General features: G+C 39.7%; 1 protein-coding gene across 4 annotated transcripts in view; it reads right to left on the reverse strand.

Moving 5' to 3' along the window:
- The window catches only part of tenm3 (teneurin transmembrane protein 3), a 338433-nt gene that overhangs the window by 268222 nt on the left and 45970 nt on the right, over window positions 1-24241 (reverse strand). For all 4 annotated transcript variants that reach the window (XM_069168313.1, XM_069168317.1, XM_069168316.1 and 1 more), the window contains exon 3: window positions 10458-10535. The gene's annotated coding sequence lies outside the window, so the exon portion shown is untranslated. The remainder of the gene's footprint in view (window positions 1-10457; window positions 10536-24241) is intronic.

The following is a 24241-nucleotide window of genomic DNA, read 5'->3' on the forward strand; positions in this document are numbered from 1 at the left end:
TAGTTATCTCAAACTGCCTTTTAGATTTTCTGGCTGAAATAGATTGCTGCGTCATGACTCGCACCAACTGCCTGACTCACATCCAATACAATGGACAGGATACATTTTTTTTTTAATATGATTAACTGAATCGAAAGGTTTCATAAAAAAAACCCAAAAAAAACATGGTTTGTGAATGAATAAGTGGGATTAAATACGTAGAAGGTCCATCAAATCTGTCTGTGTGATTTTGAAGAGGTCAGTTCATGTGCCCTCTGCCCGTTGAAGCTACAAAAATAGCCCTGCATGCGCCGGCTGCCTAAACTCTGGCCCCTCACATTAAGGTTGGATTTGCCTCACGCATCTACCACCTCCATTTTACTCAAGATTGTACAAGTCTTCTGAGCTGAGTTGTAGCAGGTATCCTCGCTACTAGTGTAGACGCGCATGATTTCTGATGAATGTCCACATACTTGCAGACTTAACAGCAACGTGTCAGTCACCAGAAATACATCATACTCTTGACTATTGGCCATTAGTACGAGTGGTTTGTATTGGGACAGAGTCGCAGAGTGTAACTTGTGATTTCCTGACATGGATCAGCTGTTCTAGATGAAATGACCCTGCTTTAAATGTTTGGCTTGATATTAAAAGCAAAACTGGTTTGAGAGTTAATTATTAATGATTAACTGTAAAGAGAGAGAGAGAGTGAAAAAAATAAAGGGACATTTTCAGTGGTGGTCTAAATTTTCTTGGACTTCAGGCCAAAAAATAAACTTGAATTATTTCACGTATTCACCTTTTTGAAATAGCTATTACTTTCTCTGAGGTATATCACAGTGTGTGTGTGCCGTGTGTGTGTGTGTGTGTGTGTGTGTGTGTGTGTGTGTGTGTGTGTGTGTGTGTGTGTGAATATGGTATTATTAACATAAAGCGTATCCCTTCCAGGCTGAAACGGACCATTTGCACACTTGGCAGAATCCCCAGACACCTGGGTGGGTTACCTTGCTTATTTGTGATAACAAAATAAAATAAAATATCTGGAGAGAAAAATGAAAAAGACTGTAATTTAAAATATATCAGTCTGGTGACTCTCCTCGCATTTCATGACAGCTTACACAAAAGAGAGAGAAAGGATTTATAATTATTTTTGTTTTGTAATGGAGGAGAGAAAGAGTAATCGTGCTCTTCTACATGAAAGCATTTGACTGCGGTAACATTTCTAGGATTTCATGGAATAAGCGACCTTGAGCCAGAGCACCCCAAACTAATTGGTAGTAAAGGACATCATTTGGGTGAAAGTTTTATCGTATTTTACAATGAAAGGCTTAAACAGCACAAAACTATTTTAATATTTGGAGTAGCTGACTTGCTTCTGTTGACTCATTAATTACTTAAAGAGATGCTGAGTTTTCTGGATTTAAAAACTCACTTGTGGGGCCATTGAAGTTTAACTGAATTCTGAGGAAGGAATTACAAGTTCTGAGACTGCTCCTGTTGCACGCCGACAATGTGCAGCACAGTGATGGGAATAAAGCATGATTAAAGTATAACCTTCTGGGTAAAATAGTTCATAACATTTTGGGGGGAACAGAAAGAAGTCGCAGTGGATCCAACTCCAGTGAGTAGAGGTGGTAGGGGTGAGACAATGCTGTTGTTGCAGATGTGAAATGGTTGTCATGCTTGGAGGACCCTGTTGCCATGGCACCAGAGTTCAGGCGGTTTGCAGTGAATGTTTTTTCTCACAGACGCCTCAGAACGTCACAGTAGGACTTAGTGTTGACAGACTGACTTTAAGGGGACGAACGCACGGTGCAACAACCCTGCAAATGTCAAAATGAAAAGGAATGTGTTTTAATAGTTATGATACAAGTGGTATTGCTAGAAGGGTAAACTGGGCTTATTGGCTCCAATGCACCAACACATAGAATGAGCTATTTTAAACATTTTAGAGCTTTATGACTACTTATGCATCGTCACTGTTAGCAATGTTTCACTGTGTTGTTTTACTTTCGTGTTCTATTGTTTGTTCAGATGTTTACTGAACTGACATAAATCAAACTGAGTACTTTACATTGCATTACATTACATTTCATTTAGCTGACACTTTTATCCAAAGCGACTTACAATAAGTGCATTTCAACCATGAGGGTACAAAACCCAGAACAAGAATCAAGAAAATACAATTTCTTCAAGAAAGCCAAACTACAAAGTGCTATCAGTAAGTGCCATTTTAAGCGCTACTAAAGTTCTACTATTCAAGGTAAAGTCGGAAGAGGTGTGTTTTTAGTTTGCGGCGGAAGATGTACAGAGTTTCCGCTGTCCTGATGTCGCTGGGGAGCTCATTCCACCATTTAGGAGCCAGGACAGCAAACAGTCGTGATTTTGTAGTGTTTAGCTCGCAGTGAGTACTGTAAGAATTCTGTCCTTCATATCATAGCACTGCTTATCTTGTATATGTACATGTCCATACAAATGAAATATCGATCCTTATGGACCCACGTACAATGTAGGACAGACATTTACGAACATTACGTGCCACAAACCATAAAAAAATGACCATAACATGCACAAACACCAGTCAGTATTAAGAGAGAGCACCTCTATATGAGCTGCAACATCTTACTCAGTTGCATTTTTTTACTTGTTATTTTACCACAAAAAAACCTCACTTAAAACCAAATCAATCATTTTTTTTGTTTCAATAATCCCCCAAAAACTTCTCAGTATGATGGAAATTGTGGAGATATTTCATATCTCCTGTTTATATACATGTTATGATTTATAACTTTACATATTACTAACATATCTTATTAATACATCTAAGATAGCATAACATACTATTATAGCAGCTTATATATTTTTACCCTGTTGTGACACTATTGAAATAACATGGAGTTGAGTATATAGAGCTGAACTCGATATACTCCCTGCTAGTCACAGATAAGCTAGTCACCAGTGAGCTTTCCGTAAACATCATAAAAGTGACTTATGGCAAGACTGAACCCTATACACTTCCTGCTAGTCACAAACATGTTTTTGTCAACAACATTAAATGTTGTTTACGATATAAGTGAAACCAGCTGGATGTATGTGCTCGGCACTTATCCATATATGGACCTACGTATGGATTCTGTGAAATAACGTCCCAGCCCACTTCCATGCAAAGTGAGAGTATAAAAACTGTATTAGCGTTTGTATGTATTCATTGCTTAGCACAGTGATGAACTTCTCCCCATGCGCATGTGTAAATAAAGAATTCTTTTGTATTGATCTTCGACTCCATCCTCATCTGTGACCTGTCTCCCGAAATTGACCACCACATTGTGGATAAAAGTGAACATCGTAATACCGGTTTACCGTCTCTGTCTTTGTATAAGACGGGAAATAAGACATGCGACATAACAATTGATAATCATCTTTTTTGGCTCTTACTGCAAACGTGTTGGCTGGTAAAACAAGTAGCCGAATGACACAAGCGCCTATTAAGTTTGAAAGCTAAACCACTGTCACGCTAATGATGTTTTTGGCATGACACGGTTGATTACTGTTAGTTTAATCAGGGACTGATGAAGCCGCTGCGCAACATAATGTAAGATTACATTTCCAACCATACACACATAGCGCAGGGCAGTCGGAGGGTCATTCGGGCATTTGAGTAGGATGGAGAGGTGGCGTTGTGTTCAGCAATTCTTGTTGTGTTGTTGTGGCTTAATGACGGGTCAAACATTTGCAAACTTAATGAGGATAAAATTCACAAGTTGATCTTGCCAACAACAGCAGAACTCTGCTGTAATCTATACTTTTAAAATCATGTAGCACAGACATCCATGCCCACACACAATAAACTCATCCTGTTATATGTTGTCTTATTTATTACATTTTTATTTACTTCATATTTCTACGATACAGTTCCTTCCGACTGCAATTATGCATTTAGGCATGAAAAACTGAAAACTCACTGTAATCCTGTAATAATAGGATGGGAACCATATCACCCTGACAGAGCACTTCGCTCTCAGTACGTTGGCCTCCTTGTGGCTCCCAGAGTTTTTCTCTGTATAATGTTGTAAAGTTCTGCTGTAAGGACTTTATTGCGTTAAGTGCCATTAAATAACCTTCTGTTGTGATTTGGCGCTATATAAATAAAACTGAATTTAATAAATTGAGAACAGCTGATTACAGCTGAGTCAATGAAAAGGTCCAGCGGCACTCGTCACTGCTCCTCCGCGTGGATAGAAAAAGCATCGCAATACAGGGTTCTTAGTGGAGGTGTCAGTCGGGACCATGTTCACTACGTCATGGAGGGCGAGGTGGTGGGGGTGGGGTGGGGGTGTTCATCGCCGCCACGGGACCCAGCAGGGACCCAGCGGGCATCTGCCACGTATCCATGCAGGCCCTGTCATGGACCAGCCGGCAATTATAGAGGGCTGCATCTGTAAGGTGCGCAAGATGTTTATGTATACATGACTGTAAACAAATTACATATACAGTATGTGGTAGCAGGTGGCGTCGTGTCGCTGTAAAATGTCTGTCACAGAGTAAAATGCTTGATGAATAAATTTCCTACAATACATTAGCTGTTATTACTGTGTTAAAGGCTACATTAGCACGTGGAAATAAACTCTGTCAGCTCCTGCAGCATCGCAGGTGGTGTGCTGCTCAAAATAGAGTCCCATCTGACAACTCACTAAATGAAAATTGCCTACAGACTGATGGGTTGTGCACACGCCTGCGCAAATCTAATCAAGAGCGAAGGAAGTGTCAAAGAAATGTGCAAAAAAAAAAACCAACGGCAGATGCAACTGCTGCAAATGTTAAACAAACAGGCAATTACAGGATCCCCATCGACTCGATAGCCATTTTCTCACAGATGCGTATAAACGATATTCAGTTCAATTATGGGTTAATGAAACATTGTTTAAAGTTAAGCTTTTCCTTTTTTATTGAATCAAGGTTATTTTGTCTTGACCAAAGAGGAGAAAAGACGAGAGGCAGAGACGATAAAAAAAAGTAAATACAAAGCGCTGACGGCGGACGTCAGAAGACGACGATGAGGAAAAAGAAAGAAACAGTGAGGTTACATCTATTGTTCAGTCTCATGTCTGTTTTCTCACTCTATGTCGGACTCTGTCTCACTCTATCTGTCTAAATATCAATCTCCTTTATCTGGAGGTGTCTCCACAGTAATACCGGGGAGAGCTCTGCTTATTTTAGAATCATCTGACAAGGAGTCAGTCGCTGCAAACAAAAATCATTTTCATGGTTTTTGTACACCTGTGGGTCTGACAGCGGATGAGATTACTTTTCACATGAAAAAAATTAGATTTTAGAGTGAGGACTGAAAATTACTTCATTAAAAAAAACAAAGAAAGTAGTTATGTTTCAGGAGAAACGGGTAGGCAGGTAGAGGCAGGTGGCTCTGCGTCGGTGGTGCATTCAGGTGGTCACGGGAAGGTGAGATGAATGCGTCATCAACTTGTGACACCACCCACTCGTGACCCCTACTTCTCTCCACCCGATTTCAAATCCATCTAACGACCAAATCACCTGCCGACAGTGTTGAGGAAGTAATTAGAAGCTCTGCAAGTGCTCGCGGTAGTCGTTCCTGACAGGGCAGCGGCTCTCCTGCACCGCTGCATCTCCAAATCCCACCTTGGTGCTGAATACAGGATGTGAATCCAACTTTAAGCGACTGTTGTTCACAAACTGAAGAACTAAGAGATCATTTTTATTTAGATTTTTACAGATTATTTGAAGGCATAACATTACGTTTATGCTGACATATACTGTAAACCTATTACGCTTACTTTGTTGACATTGTGTTATTAAATTCAATATCAGAATTTTTTACTTTTTTTATTTTATCATATCGTCAGGAATGCCGCAAAAAGCATCCAGATATACCGTGATATTATTTTAGGGCTATATCGCTCTCCATTAGTTTGGACCGTGAGAAAACCTGTGGTTGGCCAGGGTGCGCATCACTCAGAAAAAGAGTCAGCCAATATATATATATATATATGGCTCCAGTGTGATGATTTGTATATATATAAATATATATATATATATATATTATATAGGGCCTGTAAGGACTGCCAAAGAGCCACGGCTGTATAAAGTGGTACGTTCCATCATTACGGTCTGAAACGGTGAAAGGACAGAATGGACGGCTGGGCATTTATCCCATCGAGACTTAAAGTCATTTGGAGCCTGGAGGTTGAGAATTTCTGTTCATGCCTCTTTATGTCTAATTTAGTCTGTAAAACTGAAATTGGCAAGTGCCATTATGACACATATTCATATTGTACAGCGGACAAATCATCACACTGGAGCCAAGCCAAAGCCCAGACATGTACTGTGCAATTACATAAATACATCAGCAACAAGATCAGGACTGAACGAAAAGACACGACTGGTTGTGAATAACTGCTGAGAAAAAAAATAAAATCATATCATATTAATAATTTATGTCCCTTGCAAGCATGCTAATATTTACTAATCTTAAGGTAATGAATATTCTAAATGATTCACATGATTTCATCAACTTAGCAGATTCCCTACTTCACTAATAAGTCAAATTTACACCGTTCACTTCACAATCAACTCAATGCTGCTGAGGATGTACAACATTATATTCTGTTAAAATGTGATTAAAAACTGAGGACAATCATTTGTGTGTATTGTTTTTCACTATGAAACACTTTCTTTGTTATTTTGCCGTGAGCAGGACCAGCTGTAACGGGAACAAAAGACAAAGCAAATGTGCTCTTTTCAGTTCATTCTGAAAGCCTTCGTGAAGTATCACAACACCAAAGAAGCCAGATCGAGCCGAGCACATGTCGAGATCCGTTCAAAGATGTAATCAATTTTCCAGCTACGTTAATCAAATTATATCTTCCCCCAACTTACAACTCAACAACATTAAGGTCTTGGTGTGACAGGTTTAAACCTGGACAGTTCGGCAGAATCTGCGACCATTTACAACTACTGTATCTAGTCCGTTTACATGCTAACTGCAGAAAAAAACATCCAAAACAGCAAGCACTGCTTTTAAATGTGCAGTCTTCATCACGTAGATATATTTCCTACTTGCTTCAATAAGCAAGTCATAACAAAAGTAAGAGTCCATATGTAAGAATCCACACTCGTTGAATGCATTCGTACTGGTGTGTATTCATGCATGCATGCTGGTTCCAGTTCGCTGTACGTAAACACCATTATTCACCTCTGTAATTAATGTAGTGTGGTGTTCCTGAGTCCCAAAAGGCAGAAGAGGTCACAGCTTAATGAGCTCCAGTGACCAACGTGATTCAATTACATACTGTAAAGAGTTACGAGGCTTTGATTCGACTCTTTTTTAGATAAACTGCCCGCTGTATATTAATTGCAACCCTGTTTCCCCAAAAAGTTTGGACACTGTGTAAAATGTAAATAAAAACAGAACGCAATGATCTGCAAATCGCGTCAACCCATATTTAATTGCAAATAGACCCAAGACAACATATCAAACGTGGAAATGGAGAATCTTTTATTGTTTTAATGAAAAAATATTTGCATATTTTGAATTTGATTCCAGCAACACGTCTCAAAAAAGTTGATGAAATCTACAAATTCTTTCCCATTTTACATTGAGGAACGCTATTCTTAATTTGTTTGCACTATTAATGCAGTCTTTTCACAGAGCGGTGAACCACTCCTCATCTTCACTCCTGAGACTCCGCCTCTCTGAAATTATCTTTTTTATACTCAATCATGTTACTGATCTGTTGCCAATTAACCTAATTAGTTGTCAGATTTCCGATCATGTGTTGTTGTATTTTTATCTTTACACAACTTTTCCAGTCTTTTGCTGTCCATGTCCCAACTTTATTGAGACGTGTTGCTGCCATCAAATTCAAAATAAGCATATATTTTTCATAAATCAATCAAATTTCTCCATTTCAACATTTGATATGTTGTCCTTGGTCTATTTTTAAATTAAATATGGGTTTATGTGATTTGCACATCATCGCATTCTGTTTTTATTTTACATTTAACATAGTGTCCCTACTTTTTTGGAAACGGGGTTATAAAAGAAAAACGGTTTATTTGGAATAAATATGAATGAATATGCTTCTTTTGCTGATAGTCCATATCAATAACATCCATATTTCTTCCTTCATATGATTACTTTGCACAGCAGGGTGTAATAGAATGAAAACGGACCAGTGATCAAAAGGTAACTTACACTCTGCAGGTATTTGTGAAAGTGACATTAATTAAACACATTTTATAAGTAAGAATTAGGGATTGTGAGAGCATGTAGTGGTGAATAAGAGGATAATAGATGGGGAGGGGGGATGCAGAAAACAGTTCTTTGGACTTGGACACTAATGCAGAGATACATATGAAGACCTAGTTGACAATCTGTTATGCAGAGCAAGTGTTTTTTTTTTTCAATCATCCATCACACTTAAAAAAAGGAACTCCTGTTTTAATGAATCTATTTGCCTACAAAGGCTGTGTATGCCCGAACTAAGACTGTTTTTAAACTTTATATTTTTATACTCCTGTGTTTTACACTCAACAGTCCCTCCAGGATTTTGCTGAGTTTTTCGATGATTGTTGCAAACAAAATGTTTGATTTTGTGGTGGATTTGATCAAAAATTGCAACGTAATTTGTAGAGTTTTAAGTGAGTTTTTAGCTGTAAAATTGGGGGAACCAAAGAAAAAAAAAGGCAAGTACAGAATTTTTGTTTTAGTTTTTTTTAAACACTTCCTGATAAACAATGTTATGTGATCACTCCTGTGATGATAAGCATGCTGCAAATCAGACATACTTTAGTTTTAAATTTTTATTGAACTTGGAGAACCATGAAGCTCCAAGTTACAAAAGAAAAACACAAACGTGACGTAACTTTCCAGAACAGACAGTCTGTGACTGTAATATAGAAACAACGACTACATCAGCTGTCAAAATAAGAGCTTTAAATGCTGTTTAATTAATGTTAATTCAATGCATAGGACTACTGTATGCACAAAAACAAAAGTGCTGTCTCTTACAATTTGTATAAAATAGTTTTAGCATACGGTAATATGTCATCACTTCCTTTGACAAATAGCATTTAATTAGATAATATTAATGTGAACACCACATTTCGGGGTTTTCCGCTCCTTCTGGTTTCCTCCGGCGCATCGAGCTTGCTTTGGTGTTGGAAGGAGAGGAGGACTTACTTGACGGCGTGATACTTTCAGCACAGCTTCTGTTGATGTTTTTTTGTGGGAAAAATCAAGGGAATTTTTTTTTAAAAATTGCAAGCTCCTGAAGATATTGCAGAGATTGCTTGAATTTGCTTTCATTATTGCGATCGCATTTCCCGGAGGGACTGACTACACTATACTGTTTCCTGAACGACTGCAGTGGAGACAACAGATGGAGCACTGGAGTTGCTGCTGTTTGCTTATGCTATACTTTCTGTGATGACGTGGCTTTCAACAGAACAACGGTACAAGTTCAAAATACAAAATTCCACACGTCATAACCTGCCATTTAGTCCTGTTGTACAATGAATAAATGCACAGATAAATAAAGTGTCAGTCTGTCCGGTTCTGTTTTCCTCCTCAATACTGTGATACCGCGTTCATATCAATAGATCCGTTTGTTTTCCTGAAGCCCCGCAGCTCTGAAATAATGCAGCACTGTGTTTATCAGTTGCTTCAATACTGCGTGACGGCAGCATCTCCATCTCCAACAAAGCGGACTTAACAGCCATTCATTCTTTGGACTGTCAAAAGATTGGAGCAGGTGGAGCACTTGGCAACCATTTTGAAAAAGATCTGTTAGAAGATTAATAACACCTCAGTGACCCTGATAATGAAGTGCTTTATGTCAGAAACAAAACCAACACCGTGCAGTATTGAAAAAATGACGTTTGTAATCCCACATTTACTGTTGTGAGTAGAAGAAAAACTCTGATACTGAAATCAGGCACTGTTGAATGCTGAGCAACACACCACCATCCCCTCTGACATGAACATGAACACACACACACACACACACACACACCACTGTCAGAGTGCTTCAGCGGAAACAGCTTTTCCTTGAGAGCTGCCTCCAAAAACACTTGACAAGAACAGAAATTGGCAATTCATTCCTTTACTTGTTCATTTTTTTCTCTTTTCTCTCCCCCTGCTCATTTTTATATTGATCGCAATCACTTGTTCCTCGCACGTGTTCAAACCCCCCTCCCCCTACTCAACCGCCAAGAAGAATAGCCTAATCAAGGCAAATTGGTTGCTAATCTTCTCACTCTTTCACTGGAGAGTTAGAGGGAGAAGCAGAAAGAACAATTTCAACACAAAAGAAAATGATCAGGAAAATACGCGGAAGAGGGAATAACGGGGAGGAAAACAGACAATGCTGAGCACTGATCCAATGAGAAGCACACGAGACACAGATGGAAGAGACAGTGAAAAGGATTTCAGTGGAACCTACCAACTTGTTCAATGGCCTAGCGATTGAATGGCGCTGGTCTGCAGCCAAGAGGTGTCATCCCCTTCTGTGCTTTTAAAACTGAGAACAGAAAGACAAGAAAAATGGATTAAAAACATAACACAACCAGGACCCGATGCAAGCAGAAAACCCTCCAAATCTCCTGTATACATGTCTGTGTTCTTTAAAATGAGAGAGAAAATTGTTATTTTGCTGCATTTATGCAGCCGTATTTCACGTAAACCAAAACCTTCTTACTGGAAGCGATGTGGGAGCACACCGAACTAGAATTGACTTCATTCTTTCTGAACGGTGATGTTACGATCATCATCGCCCAACAGCACCAGAAGAGCTCTTGAGTACAAATCATCTGTGCACAGGAAGGAGAAACATCTCACCAGCTAACGTGTTTCAAGATTTTGAGGGGGAAAAAAAATAAATAAAAAAAAAAAATCACATTTTTCAATTGAACATACAAGTACAAAAAAACATTGAAATTGTACAACAGATATATATCAACAAACACCCATTATATTAAAATCTGAAAATTCAAAGGTGTTTTCACTAAGAAGCCATTTCTTTCTATGTGTATCACCCACTGGGTGACTGTTAGCACCGAGCAAGCTGCCATTCAAATATTCACTCTAAACCAGAGGGGCCCAAACTCTTTTCAATGAAGGGCCAAAATAATTCATTTGGATGCAGACCAAATATATAAAATCAAGAATTCAGAATGACTTAAAACACTATTCTTTAATTTGAGTAATATAATTTGTATTATCTCGCCATTTTGTTCTTTTTCTACATTTTCTCTCATCAGTGTGTCACTGCCTCAATCTCTGATCTAGAGTCAGCGAAATAGGACACACTAACAGCACATGAGCATCAGCAGGAGAGAGAGAAGAGCATCATTCTTTGTAGGTAAGACGCAGGTCAGTGATCAGTCCATGTTCTGATAGTGTGACCGGTATTAAGTTTACCTATATCCCGGTTTGGATCCAACCGGTATGGCTTTGCTAAATGTTTTTAGAGCTCCCCTAGAAAACATTCAGTCCAGCCGTGACGTGACGCTAAGAAAGAACCTCTTGGCTCAGAATAACAGTCGGACTTGTACCACCTTCCACTTAGTTCTGATGCCACATTTCACGCAATCCCAATGCGGCTGAGTCAGCAATGTTTGCCGAGAAACCGGAGGCCCCAGCCATGTTTCTAGCAGCCGATCAACGATCACCTGATCGAGCCTCTGAAAATCAGCTCAAGGAAATCAGACATCCACTGATTAGCTGCAGTTTGAGTCATTATCAAGTGCAGAATCTGAAATTGTTGTTCCTCATTTTTTACATGCAATAACTTTTTTTTCAGCATTTTTAAATCTTTCTATATCTTCAAAAGTTTTAAATGATTTTTAGCTTTACATCAAAATATGACAGGTTGTTTAATGTGCTCTCAGACTGTTTGTTTCAATGAACAACTTGCTGCTGATTTTTCAACAAGTCAATATTCATACACTCAAATCTTATGGTTTGTGAGGACAGTCACTTCCATTATCATTCTGATGAGGCTTTTGCTTTTCTTTTCTTTTTTTCTCCACAGGAGAATCTGACCGCTGTCAGAGCCCACAAGGAAACTGATGGGAATTCAAGCTGACCTGCCAGCTTTCAACAAGCACTTCTCAAACTTGCGCAGGTTGAGCATTAGATTTCAAAGACACATCTGAAGGACAGGATTTTGTAACAGTAATAGGGGATCCCATAAAGAATTGTAGGATATAGTGGAGTAGGATTATGGCCCCTTTTTTTAATATCTGTGACGACTCAAAAAAAAAAAGTAGCGATGGCTGGAGGGGTGCAGATTTAAAGAGAAAAAAAAATGAGGAAGGGAGGCTTCCTGGGAAGAACTTCCCCTTCATTCAGAGGTGGTCCGCGTCCAGTTTCATCTTCCAAATGTTACTAATAAATGTGTATGAATATTTAATTTTTTCATGAATTTCTATGGAGTTTGAGTCTGGAAGAACTTTTCTCCGTCAAGGTTAAATACATATTAGTGGATGGGGAGATTTTGCCCACCTCTAAACTTCCAGGTGTCCTACTGTGACCAACAGAAGCAAGGCACCATAAAGTGTCCATTTTGAAACAAGGCTTTGGTATGAATGCTGTGTCGACCGACAGGAGGAACAGGTGTGTGTGTGTGTGTGTGTGTGTGTGTGTGTGTGTGTGTGTGTGTGTGTGTGAGCAGGGGGGGGGGGGGATGGAAAAAAATCTGAGACAGAGAGATGAAGCAATAATTATAACAACTGTTTTTTTATGGCCATTGCATAAAAATTGAGGCAAAATGTTTGCATGGAGGAAAAACACCCATCCACGGACCACAGAGGTCCAACTCTTCAATGTGACATTGAGCTAATCAGATTTGAGGGAGGAAAGTGTTTGATAAACAAATTGCTCTCTCTCCAACCCCCCCCTCCCCCCGATATCTCTCCCCCACTCTCTCTCGCTAATCAGCAGAAGAGCTTTTAGAGTGCAGAGAGGGATTCCTATTTACTCAGTAATTCATGTCAACAGCCAAATCTACTCCATGACGATGAATAAACAACTATTTACCCCATAACCACTCTTCACATGGAAAAGCCAACTCCTTCATAAAAGCCACAAAGCTTATCAGCAGCAGGGCACCGCCAGCCAGAATGAAAGGCGTAGCAAAATAAATTCAGAGTACTGTTAATGCGCATGTAACAAACACACATGCACGTGTGTCGAATGTAAATCAGAGGGTTTATTTTTTAATTTTTTTTGGTGTGAAACTGATGGAAGTTTTGTATCAGTGGGGGATCTGAGACTGCGATGCAACCAGCAGCTACACCATCAATCATGTAATCACCATGGGATATGAAATATGGAAATTTGTGTCCCCCACCCATTGTTTGTAAGTGACCAGCACGACAAACCCCTCCAAAAGCTAAAAGGGAAGCTAATATATCTCCCCTTCTATATTAAGCTGACTACAAAAACAGCAGCTGTGTCCAATAGCTGGCAAGTTTGTGATCACAATGTGCAACAGCATCAGTGCCACACATGTTAAATATGATCCAGTGCTCTACTGCTCCAGATTCAGAGCAAATTTCAAAGTCAGCCACTTGCCCTTCAAAAAACATGCCCGGGCTTGATTTGTCAGTAAGCTTGTGTTTCTAATAAGTGACAAGATTATCATTTGTTAAATAACAAAGAGAGAGTGCTTTGTTTTGTCTTATACGAGGAAATAAAATGAGTGCAATGAATGGTGAAGTATTAAGAACTACCTACAGATAGATGAAGACAGAAATGTTACAGATTTCCATGTCTGAACGGGTCTTTAGAGATCGTGGCAAAAGGAGAGGAGGTCCAGAGAGCATTTGGTTGGCACTGCTGTGGTGATAATGACACACATGTCACCCTGTCACCTCTCCAACTCTTTAACATAGGACACCAGCATCACCTTACAGTTCGCCTACACTGCAGTCAAAATGTACGTCCATCTGTCAGTGAATTAACAGCAGTTGCATGTCAGGGAAGTAGAGGTTTCCAGTCAATATACAGTATTTCACCCAAAAAAAGAGCAATATATTTTTCTTATATTATTATTTTTTTTTTACTTCTGAGGACATGCAAAGTGATCTATTAAAAAAAAAAAAAAAAAAAAAAAAAAAAAAAAAAAAAAAAAAAAAATTAATCGCTATAATTTCAAGTAAGTTACAGAAGTGTCCACTAGAGTGAACATCATGCAGTGCTGTCACGGATGAAACAAGGTAATTTTTTTTTAATAATGATAATATTTTTCTTAAGGTGTGAAGTAAAAAGATAAATTTCATTACTTTTATCAGTTTTTCATATGTCCACTCAGGTGGACAGCGTGCCTTTGAATTTCCAACTCATCAATTTTTAATTCATCATTACTGCCACGAGCATCATCCAAACAGAACTTGGATGGTATTTGCTTTACTATCCTGTAGGCCGTTCTATCGGGCCCTGCAAATGAGCTCTACAAAATTAAAAGACAATAAACTGACACTAATATAATTAACACAAAATAATGGAACTGATGCACAAAATAGTGTTTCTGTTACAAAAACTGCAAGTTACACTCAAATAACAGTATCTAATAAATACTCATCGCTCCACTCCATTTCCACACCATAGCTCAGTTTTACTAAATGTTGTTTAGAGTTCCCTGAATCTATTAGTCCTTTACGTTCCAGATTCCCCCTCCGTCTGTCTTGTTTCGGAAGCAATTTGTGGTTAGATTTGCATTATTCATGAGCGCACCGCCATCCGACCTTATGCCTAATGCAAAATGTCCTTACGCTGCATCTTCATTGTGAGTAGTAGGTGCAGCTGGAGACGTTATAAAGCGCTCCTGAACGGAGGTGAGGAATGTACTCATGCACTGCACATGACTCTTCAGCAAGATGTTTCAAAATGGCAAAAACAAAAAAAGATGCCTAACAAAGAAAACCTTTTTTTTCCCAGTGTTCCTGGAGGTTTGCTAGCTTAGCTTCAGCACCATTTGCTGATAACAGAGGGGAAGCTTGTCTTCAAAAAGTATATTCAGATGTTCCCGATGTAGACGAGGCTAGTGTAGCTGCTGACCAACCAGCAACGGCAACTCTTCCCATGTCCTGGTTTAGCTGTCAGCGGTTCTCATAATACCAGGGGGGAGAGTTATTTATCATTTATCCATTATTTATGGTATTCTATTATTAGTTACTTCTTCCGAAGCCCATTTTAACACGATCAGCTGGTGGAGGCCAATTATGAGCCTAAACCTTCCAGACGCTGCATTAGAGTGGTTTTAAAGGAGATTACAGGAGCTGATTTGATTGGTCCATGATTGAAGTTGGCTGTGACACACCTTCTAGTTATTTATTCCTCCTATTTTACCACTGCGCCAGAGTTGCACCTGCATTTGCTTTCACGAAAAAATACCAAAAGAATTTGGCCACACCTATTTGCACTACAGGTGTACCTGCCCTATGTGTTTAACCACAGGTTATGGTTGCAGAGGTTCGACAGTGGGATTTGGACTTGGGAGATCATTTCAGGTGGCCGGTCTCCAAGTGCAGGACTCTAAGGGGGTGGGTCGGTGCTTAATGAGCTTTACTACATTTCCTGTTGTGACATAACAATAGATACCGTCTGGAGGCATATACGATAAGACAGATCAGAAAAGGATACAGCGGTTTTTTTTTCACAGCACACGAGGGACCCGGACGCAACTTCCAGCTCCCTTTTAACGTTGACAACTTGTGACATTTGTTGAGTTTGACTTAAGAAAATTAAAAAGAAAAGAACCGTGGGAAATAATTTACATTCACGTGTTAAGTCCACCAATCAAAAGATGCAGTGTTTCATATGAAGGATCGTGACTTGTGTTCAGTTTTGTGAATATTTACTCTGTAATTCCTTTGTGTTCAAAAACGTTTAAACGCTGTGGTTTATTTTGATAAAACTTCAAACCTGCAGTGGCTTGACGTTGTAGACAAAGTTCCTCCACGTACAACCAGAACTTAACCAACGAACAAAACGCCACTGTGGCAGTTTATCCCTCTTTATTATCGACACGTTTATTTGCCTATACATCTCTTCTGTCAGTGAATCCATTCATCTGTTTGTCTGTGTTCTCCGTCTCTCCCAGCTTCGAGGCCTTTCTCACTCTGCCAAGGAAGCAGGATAACATTCTGCTCGTAGGAGGGCTGGCTGAGCCACACTGTTCCTTTTCCATATTTATGACTGAGAGGTGTGCAAGGAATTGCTTCCACACCCCCCCTCCCACTTTCTCTCTTCCACGTCATCCTCCAACTATCCATCCATCTGTCCGTCTCGCCTTAGTACCTGCTGATAAGTGGCTTTTTCCAGCGTGTCTGTCCTTAGATGTTTACGGCGGTGAATTATTTCACTTTCAAACAGCATCTCACCTCATACTTCAATATGTTTCATAACCTGGCAGTTTAGGTTTTTATAAACAATTTAGCATTCACAGCAACTTATCTGTCTGTATAGTGAAGGCTGATCCGAAGTGATCACTTCTGTGACTTTTATAAGATCCTGTTGTTTGTGGCTTTTTTCTCTTATTACTCAAGTTACCGTTAAACACAATATAATAGTAACTCTTAAATGTGGCAGGATAATAGATAATAAGGGGCAAAACTCCTATCCAATGAACATGTCAAATCCATAAATTTGACATTGAGTGTGCAGCTTAACAAAAATCGGACCATGATTCGTTGAGATGCGTAATCTTCTACAATCGTCCAGTATTAACCTGTGCAGCAGCATTTTAACATAATCCATAGGACAATGAGCATTTCTCTATCTGTTAATAGACAAAAAAGTAAACTACTCAGTAGCAGCAGAAAAAAAACACAGAACACAAAAGTATAAAACAATAAGAAAATCTAACTATAATTCATATAGTACACCACAAAATTGAAATCAAATGTTCATGGAATGTTTAACTTTAAAAAATGCATGTTACATTTAATAAAAGTCTGTGAAAAGAACCCCAAATCACCACGTATGACACGGTCTGCAGACATTTGATTGATGAGATGGTGAAGCGAGTCTGCATTCGAGGAAATGTGTGTGCTTAGTGTCCTGAGGAAAAAAAAAACAACATGCAGGATTATTGAGCGGCTAATCTGATAAAACCTCCAGTACTGTCACATGAGCAGCAATGACTGTTCAGACACTTAAAAATAGCTTCTTTTTTTTTTTAATGATATATAATTTTATATTATAATGCAGTGTACATCTTGATTATAATGCTTCTTTTATCCCAGAGAACAGTTGGCGACCTCGGATGCTTTATATGCATATAAACTGAGTTATTAAAAAAAGTTTGGTCTTCGCTTGTGATTTGCTTGAAGGTTAATGACCAATCAAAGGAGATGGAAAACAAACCCACCCTAGACATAATCAAAGCCAGTGGTGGCTCTGAAATGCAAAACACGCTCTTTACATAATAAGACAGTGAGCTGAAATGCATCATCTTCTCAATCAAATACAAGATAAACAGCCCTTTTGATGACTACTGGCTCCTACATGAGATATCAACTGGCTCGCCTCTGCTGCATTAAGACACACGCGGCATATGAGATCCGAACAGCTCCAAGAAAAACGGTAAATAATGCAACAAGTCTGGGCAGTGGGACTGCACCAGCTGGCCTGGTAGCTACAGCATTCAGCTCAAACAATTATGATGCCAATGAAGAGAGCATATAAGGTACTTTTGATACAGAAAGAGTGAAAATATCAAATTAGAATAAAGAACAGAAACGTTTCTCTCCTCACTGCAAAGCACATCAATGACGAAGCCATAAGAAGAGGTAAGGGTGGTGTGCAAAAAAAATGTTTGGGGTGAAATCGGATTTGGGAAGGGGAGGGTTTCAAATGATGGGCTTTTAAAGTTTGCATTTTGAAAAGTGTCTGTGAAGTTGTGACTGAGGGGAGATGTTCATCGACCGCAGGGGGCGATAAAATACACTGAGAGAGAATTCAACCGGCAGCGTCTCCAGAGAACACAATCAGGACCCGTTGATGTCGGACAGGGACGAGGGTGGTTCAGAAAAGTTCAGAGGCTGCTCCTGTTGTGCGGGAACGGTGCGCAGAGGAAATATTACCTTTGTGTCACAAGTTCAAAATCTCAAAATCAGCACCCGAGTTCCACACGGTTTCGCGAACAGTGAGCCGGAACGACAAGGAAAGGGACTTCTGCTCCCTAACTTCATTTTGAAGGCAGCGCTGCTGCTCCCCAGGCTCGCTGCAGTTTATCAGAGGGGTTGAACTGGCCTGGGAGGACGTAAACGAAGCATCACAGATGAAATGAAATAGGTCATCAAGGATCGGCAGAGAAGTCGAACGGTGAAGAGAGAGTTAAATATGATGATAGAGATGACAAACTAAGGCTGAGGCGGTGAGAAGAGCTGTCCGACTGACATTTTACTATTAACAACAATCATGAAGGCAGGCTACTGACGTGTTCAGGGAGAAATAAAAAAAAAAAGAGCAAAGTTAACACACCTGGGCCCATGCCGACGATTTAACGTTGCATATTTCAAAGGATTCTTTTGACAGACGTCGTGCACTCTAAAGATACTTTTAATTAAATTTCATCGTCGAAAAAAAGAAATCTGGCTCTCCTCCGTTGCTGCCCATCAGAGGAGCGCTGGCGTCACCTGATGTGCGATTGTAGCTGCAGTAGTATGATTCTTTTGCCAGACATCTTGCACTCTAAAGATACTTTTAATTAAATTTGCCCGTAGAAAAAAAAAAAAAATCTGTCTCTCCTCCGTCGCTGCCCATCAGAGGAGCGTCAGCGTCACCTGATGTGCGTTTGCAGCTGTAGTAGTATCATGCCAAACTGCATAATGTTTATCTCCATGTGCCTTTAATGCTTTCTGTTTTCTCTGACAGAATTTACAACAATACTTTCCCCCTAAAAGAGTTCCATTTTGCTAACAAAGTGCGCCACAGGCTTCGCCGGCGCTTTTGTTTCGTCTAACACGGCATTTTGCTGTAACCTGGAGCTTTCCTCTCAGGGCTGAAGAGAAAAAAACTATTTAAGGAAATGTACAAAATCAAAACAGAAAGAGGAAACACAGTAGGTTGAGGTAAAGTCAGCAGACGTAAAAATGAACTGATACTGGCCCTCAGTGCAGACAGAGTCTGATTCAACCGACTGAATAATTACGGATGTGTGAACCAGCTGACACAAGTTCAATGAGAAGTAAAAGATAACATCACAAATGAGGCAGTCAAGAGTTTGTTTTTAATGAAACCCGCGAGACCCTGCAGTGCATAGTGAATGCAGCTGGTCAGGATCGTTGGTTGCTCTCCCTCCTGGACATCTACAACACCAGCAGCATGGTGGGAGACTCAACCCAATCCCCCACACAGCCTCTTCAGCCTTCCTGCCTTCTGGGAAGAGGCACCGCAGTCTCCGTGCATGCACGCTCCTCCAGGCTGAGGAACAGCTTCGCCCATGACGCCCGGACGTCACGCTTTACGAGCACGGGTAGATGTGAGGTGACAGAGAACTTCACCTTTAACCATTTATCTCATAATCAAATCTTTAAGTCCAAGTGAATGTTTGTGCCACATTTAAAAAGAACAGTCCCTCAAGGCATTCCTGAGATATCCCATTCGTAACGAATAGGAAAGGTGTGAGGTCGGAGTCAGTCATCTTGACCTTTGACCTCTGACCAACAAATTCGAATCATTTTAATACTCAAGGCCAAGGGAACTATTGTGCCAATGTTTAATGACATTACCTCCAGGTGTTCCTGAGATATCACAGGCATGAGAATTCTGTTGAATTGGGGGTCACAGTGACATTGACCTTTGACCCCCGACACCTAATCTGTTCATCCTTGGTATCAAAGTGAATATTTTTGCCTGGTTTGAAAAATTCCCTCCAGGTGTTCTTGAGATATTGCGTTCATTAGAACGGGTTGGACGGACAACCTGAAAACGCAACGCTTCCGACAGAGGCATTAAAACTCCCCTTTAGTAAACAACAGCCGTATAACAACGAGTCAACAACATAGATGGTGTTTGAACCTGTTGTAAAGAATTCTCAGCTGCAACTCTTACCGGTTTTAAAGTTGCAGAAATGAAGCACAACAAATGTTAGATCCATTTTAATAGTAGCCAGTGGCCTCTTCATTGAGTGCACCGCGCTCGACTAACTTTTATAATGATTCAGTCTGGTCCTGGTGCAGAGACAACGCTCCTCCATACTGAGGAACAGCTTCACTCACGAGGCTGTCAGGATGCTCAACTCTCTCCCCCACTGCCCCATAAAGTCTGAACTTTTGCACTATGGACCCGTATTTGCACCACATTGTACTTATATATACTGCAGTTAAGCCGTCATTGTGGTTGTTGTTTTTTATTGTTACATATTTATACTTTTCTTGCTTTATCCTTTTTATTTTGCTCAACCGTGGGATTGTGAGAAACAATATTTCCATCCCTCTGTATGTCTTCTACATATGGTGGATTGACATTAAATTTGACTTTGACTTTGAAAGATTTAAAAAACACGTTGAAAACTAATGTGTGCTTGAAAACAAGTCATGTTCTTTCAATGAAAATCCCACCAAGATGTGAGTTACCCAGATACTGTTAGTATTCTCTTCTATGCACTCTACTGCCTATCATACAACAAGTAGTTCCGACCCAGCGATCTGATTAGTTAACAGAACATTTGGAACGAGCTCAAATCATCATAACAGCACACCCTGTTCATTGCTAGAAATATCACTCCGCCTTCTCAATGGCAGTATATAACTGGACTCGAATTTCATATAATATTCAACATAGTATTGTTTTTACTTGTTATAGGTCTATTAAATGTGACCCATTTGTCGAAATCAGGTTTGCACTATGCACTCGTATTTGTACCACATTGTACTTGTGTATACTGCAGTTAAGCCGTCACTGTGGTTGTTGTCTGTTTTTATAGGTTTTTTTTATTGTTACATATTTATAATTTTCTTGTTTTATCTTTTTATTTTCGCTCACCGTGGGACTGTGAGAAACAGTATTTCCATCTCTCTGTATGTCTTCTTCATACGGTGGATCGACATTAAAGTTGAACATTACTGTTAATTTTGGTTGGGAAAAACAAAAGCAAAATATACCAGTACTTTACAGTCTGGAATGCTCAGACAAAAATAAAAGAGTATTATATATTTGTAACTGCATTTTCAGCTCACATAAAACAAAGTGGGGATTTTATTCAAACATCTTCATCTTCACAATTAATAAGCAAGTTTCCGTTTACTTTGTTTGTTATCATTAGTGAAATACATTACACTTGCAACAACTGTTTTAATGACTTGGTCGTCTACCTGCCAACATGTGCAAACATCTACAAATCAACCTGTATCATTAGATGTGCACAGTTGATGATTTGATGGAAAGTCCAACTGTGACATCACAGAGGGGACTCGGCCACAAGTTTCATCCGACTTTAAATACAAAATTCTTCTTCATCCACGAAGTGCAGCCTTCAAATAAGGTTTAACATTTCCTTTACATCCTGTCGAGGTCGATATTATTGATATGGCTGAAATTTTACTTAACCTATCTGGATGAGCTTTAGATGTTGTTTTACCTGTTGCCTTCTAATGATGGCAAGATTTCTAAGGAATCATTTATAAAAACATGTTTGGAAAATAAATAATAATTGTCATCCATTACTGAGTCTCTCATACAGTAGCATGTTGTATATTTGTGTTGCAGTTTTATAGTCAAATTCAGCAAATATACAGATTGTGCAAATAAACATGAATTGACTACTAAAAAGTTCTTCTTTTCTATCTCTATGCTGTCCTTTTCTCTCTCTGCTCTTCTCTCACCCCAACCGGTCGAGGCAGATGCTCCGCCCACCTCTGATCCTGGTTCTGTCGGAGGTTTCTTCCTGTTCAGAGGGAGTTTTTCTTCCCTCTGTTGGAGGTTTTTCTCCCTTAAAGAGGAGTTTTTTCCCCTTATGTGGGAATTGTTGAATTGTTGGGTTTCTCTGTATAATATTGTAAAGTCTTGCTGTAAGGACTTTAATGTGTTAAGTGCCATGAAATAACCTATGTTGTGATTTGGCGCTATATAAATATAATATAATTGAATTGAATTAATCCTTTTGTCAGTATTTTACCGTAGCAGGTGAAAATAACAGCTTCATGCTGAATTCATAAAAGCAGTCATAAACTGTAAACATACTGCTGATGTTACAGTAACTCATCAAGTTCTTTGCGGTTTTATGACGGAAAACATTTGAAGCCTGGACGTCGACTTGGGGAGTTGAAGCGCTCAAAAATGACAGCCAAATGACATGTTACAGTAATTGAGCCTGTAAAACACGCACGCACACACGTGTGTTCTCTCATCTTTAGCATGCTCTGTGTCCGGCTGACATAAACATAAAGACCTGTCTCAATAAATACAACACTGACAAGCTCGCTGATTTAGATGAAACACTTTCCCCTTGAATTTCTCAGTGTGTGTGTGTGTGTGTGTGTGTGTGTGTGTGTGTACACGGACGTTCCCTCTCTCCATTGCCCTTCCTCTGTCCCAGTTGTGTTCAAAGCGGCATTTTCCTCGTGTGAAGTTGATTATGATAATAGAACGGTGATTGTCACGACGGCTGTAATTGTTCATCAGTGAGCAATAATTTTGGACTTGATTTCAGATGGCTGGTGTGTGCACGTGTGTGTGTGTGTGTGTGTGTGTGTGTGTGTGTGTGTGTGTGTGTGTGTGTGCATGTGCATGTGCACACTTATACACACAAGCACAGAGATATGCAGTCAAAGGATGAGTCAGAAAATCTCAAGCGGATTTAAATCTTTAATGTCTTTGAAAAGACACAGACAAAATAAAGGTAACTAGAAGTGGAGTAAAAATAAATAAATAAATAGATAAAAATGCTATTATGATGCAAGATATGAAAAGTAAATGGTGCAATTATTTGAATGTATCAAATATTAAAATGCGTTGTCATTGTTGAAAAACATGGATTAGTAAATAGTGTATTTGCCCACGTCCTGCCACACAGAGTAAAAAAAAAAAAAGACAAATCAAAAATTGTAGTGACTGCACATAATATTGCAACTGCAGCTCTGAGTGACTTTAAAGAGTTACGTGACCGTCAGTATGTCCTTCTGCTGCAGATTCACTCTTTGACTTTGGTTCCTGAATGATGTTTTTTTTCCATACCAATTTTCTAAAATCAATTTTAACAAAAAGATTATTGAATGACATAATGGTTTAAAGAAGAGCGATGCCATACAAACATATCATGTAAGAATGAAAGTTGCCTTTTTTTGTATTAGTCTTTCCATTTTATTCTGCAGCCTTAGTTACCATGTTCACTTGGTTCTGACACACACACACACACACACACACACACACACACACACACACACATCTACACTGATGAAATACTACACACTGCCACTCTCGTGAACACACACCAGCTCGCCTCTCCTCAACCTCTGCATCGAGAGGTGACTGTGGGATGGCGTCATAGCAACAGCTGCAGATGACCTCGCCTGACCCCTTGAGGTTGTCATGGCAGCACGAGCCTTCTTCCCACAACAACACCACATTATTCCATTACTGAGCGGCATCATTTATTTATAAATCCTTCACTTTACAGACACGCCGTGTGTGTGTGTGTGTGTGTGTGTGTGTGTGTGTGTGTGTGTGTGTGTGTGTGTGTGTGTGTGTGTGTGTGTGTGTGTGTGTGTGTGTGCGCGCGAGTGAGTTTTTGTTTCTCAATATGTCGGCGAGGAGTTTGTGGATGTACTTTGTGTTCCTGTTTGGATGTGAGGTGGCGGTGCACCTGCATGCCGAGGCTCGCAGCCCATTTAAAAAGCTGACACCGGGCTGAGATTGTCCTCCACCTGTGGCGCTCCTTGTTTGTTAGGAGTTTCCTCGTCTCAGCGGAGGGTCGAAGACAGAAGGTGTTGTGTGCTGTACAGATTGTAAAGCTCCTTCAGGTACATTTTGTGATTTCTCATCCTGGGCTCTGCAAATAAATATTTAAATGGGGCTGATTTCTGTGGGACAGATTCTAAAGACAGGTAAGGTGGGTCGGTAAATCAAGTCATTACTATCGGAGTAATTTATGCACTCGTGAGCCTCCGTTCTGATTGGGAGTGTTTATTCTGGGAAACAATAAGTAACGCTGAGGAAGTTAGGACCTTCAAATAATTAATGCCAGAAAGTTTTGCCAGGAATTCATGTGAGTCAGGC

Source organism: Embiotoca jacksoni, unplaced genomic scaffold (assembly GCF_022577435.1).
Source record: "Embiotoca jacksoni isolate LCO1_2020_lvr unplaced genomic scaffold, fEmbJac1.0.p SCAF_4, whole genome shotgun sequence".
Classification (NCBI taxonomy): Eukaryota; Metazoa; Chordata; class Actinopteri; family Embiotocidae; genus Embiotoca; species Embiotoca jacksoni.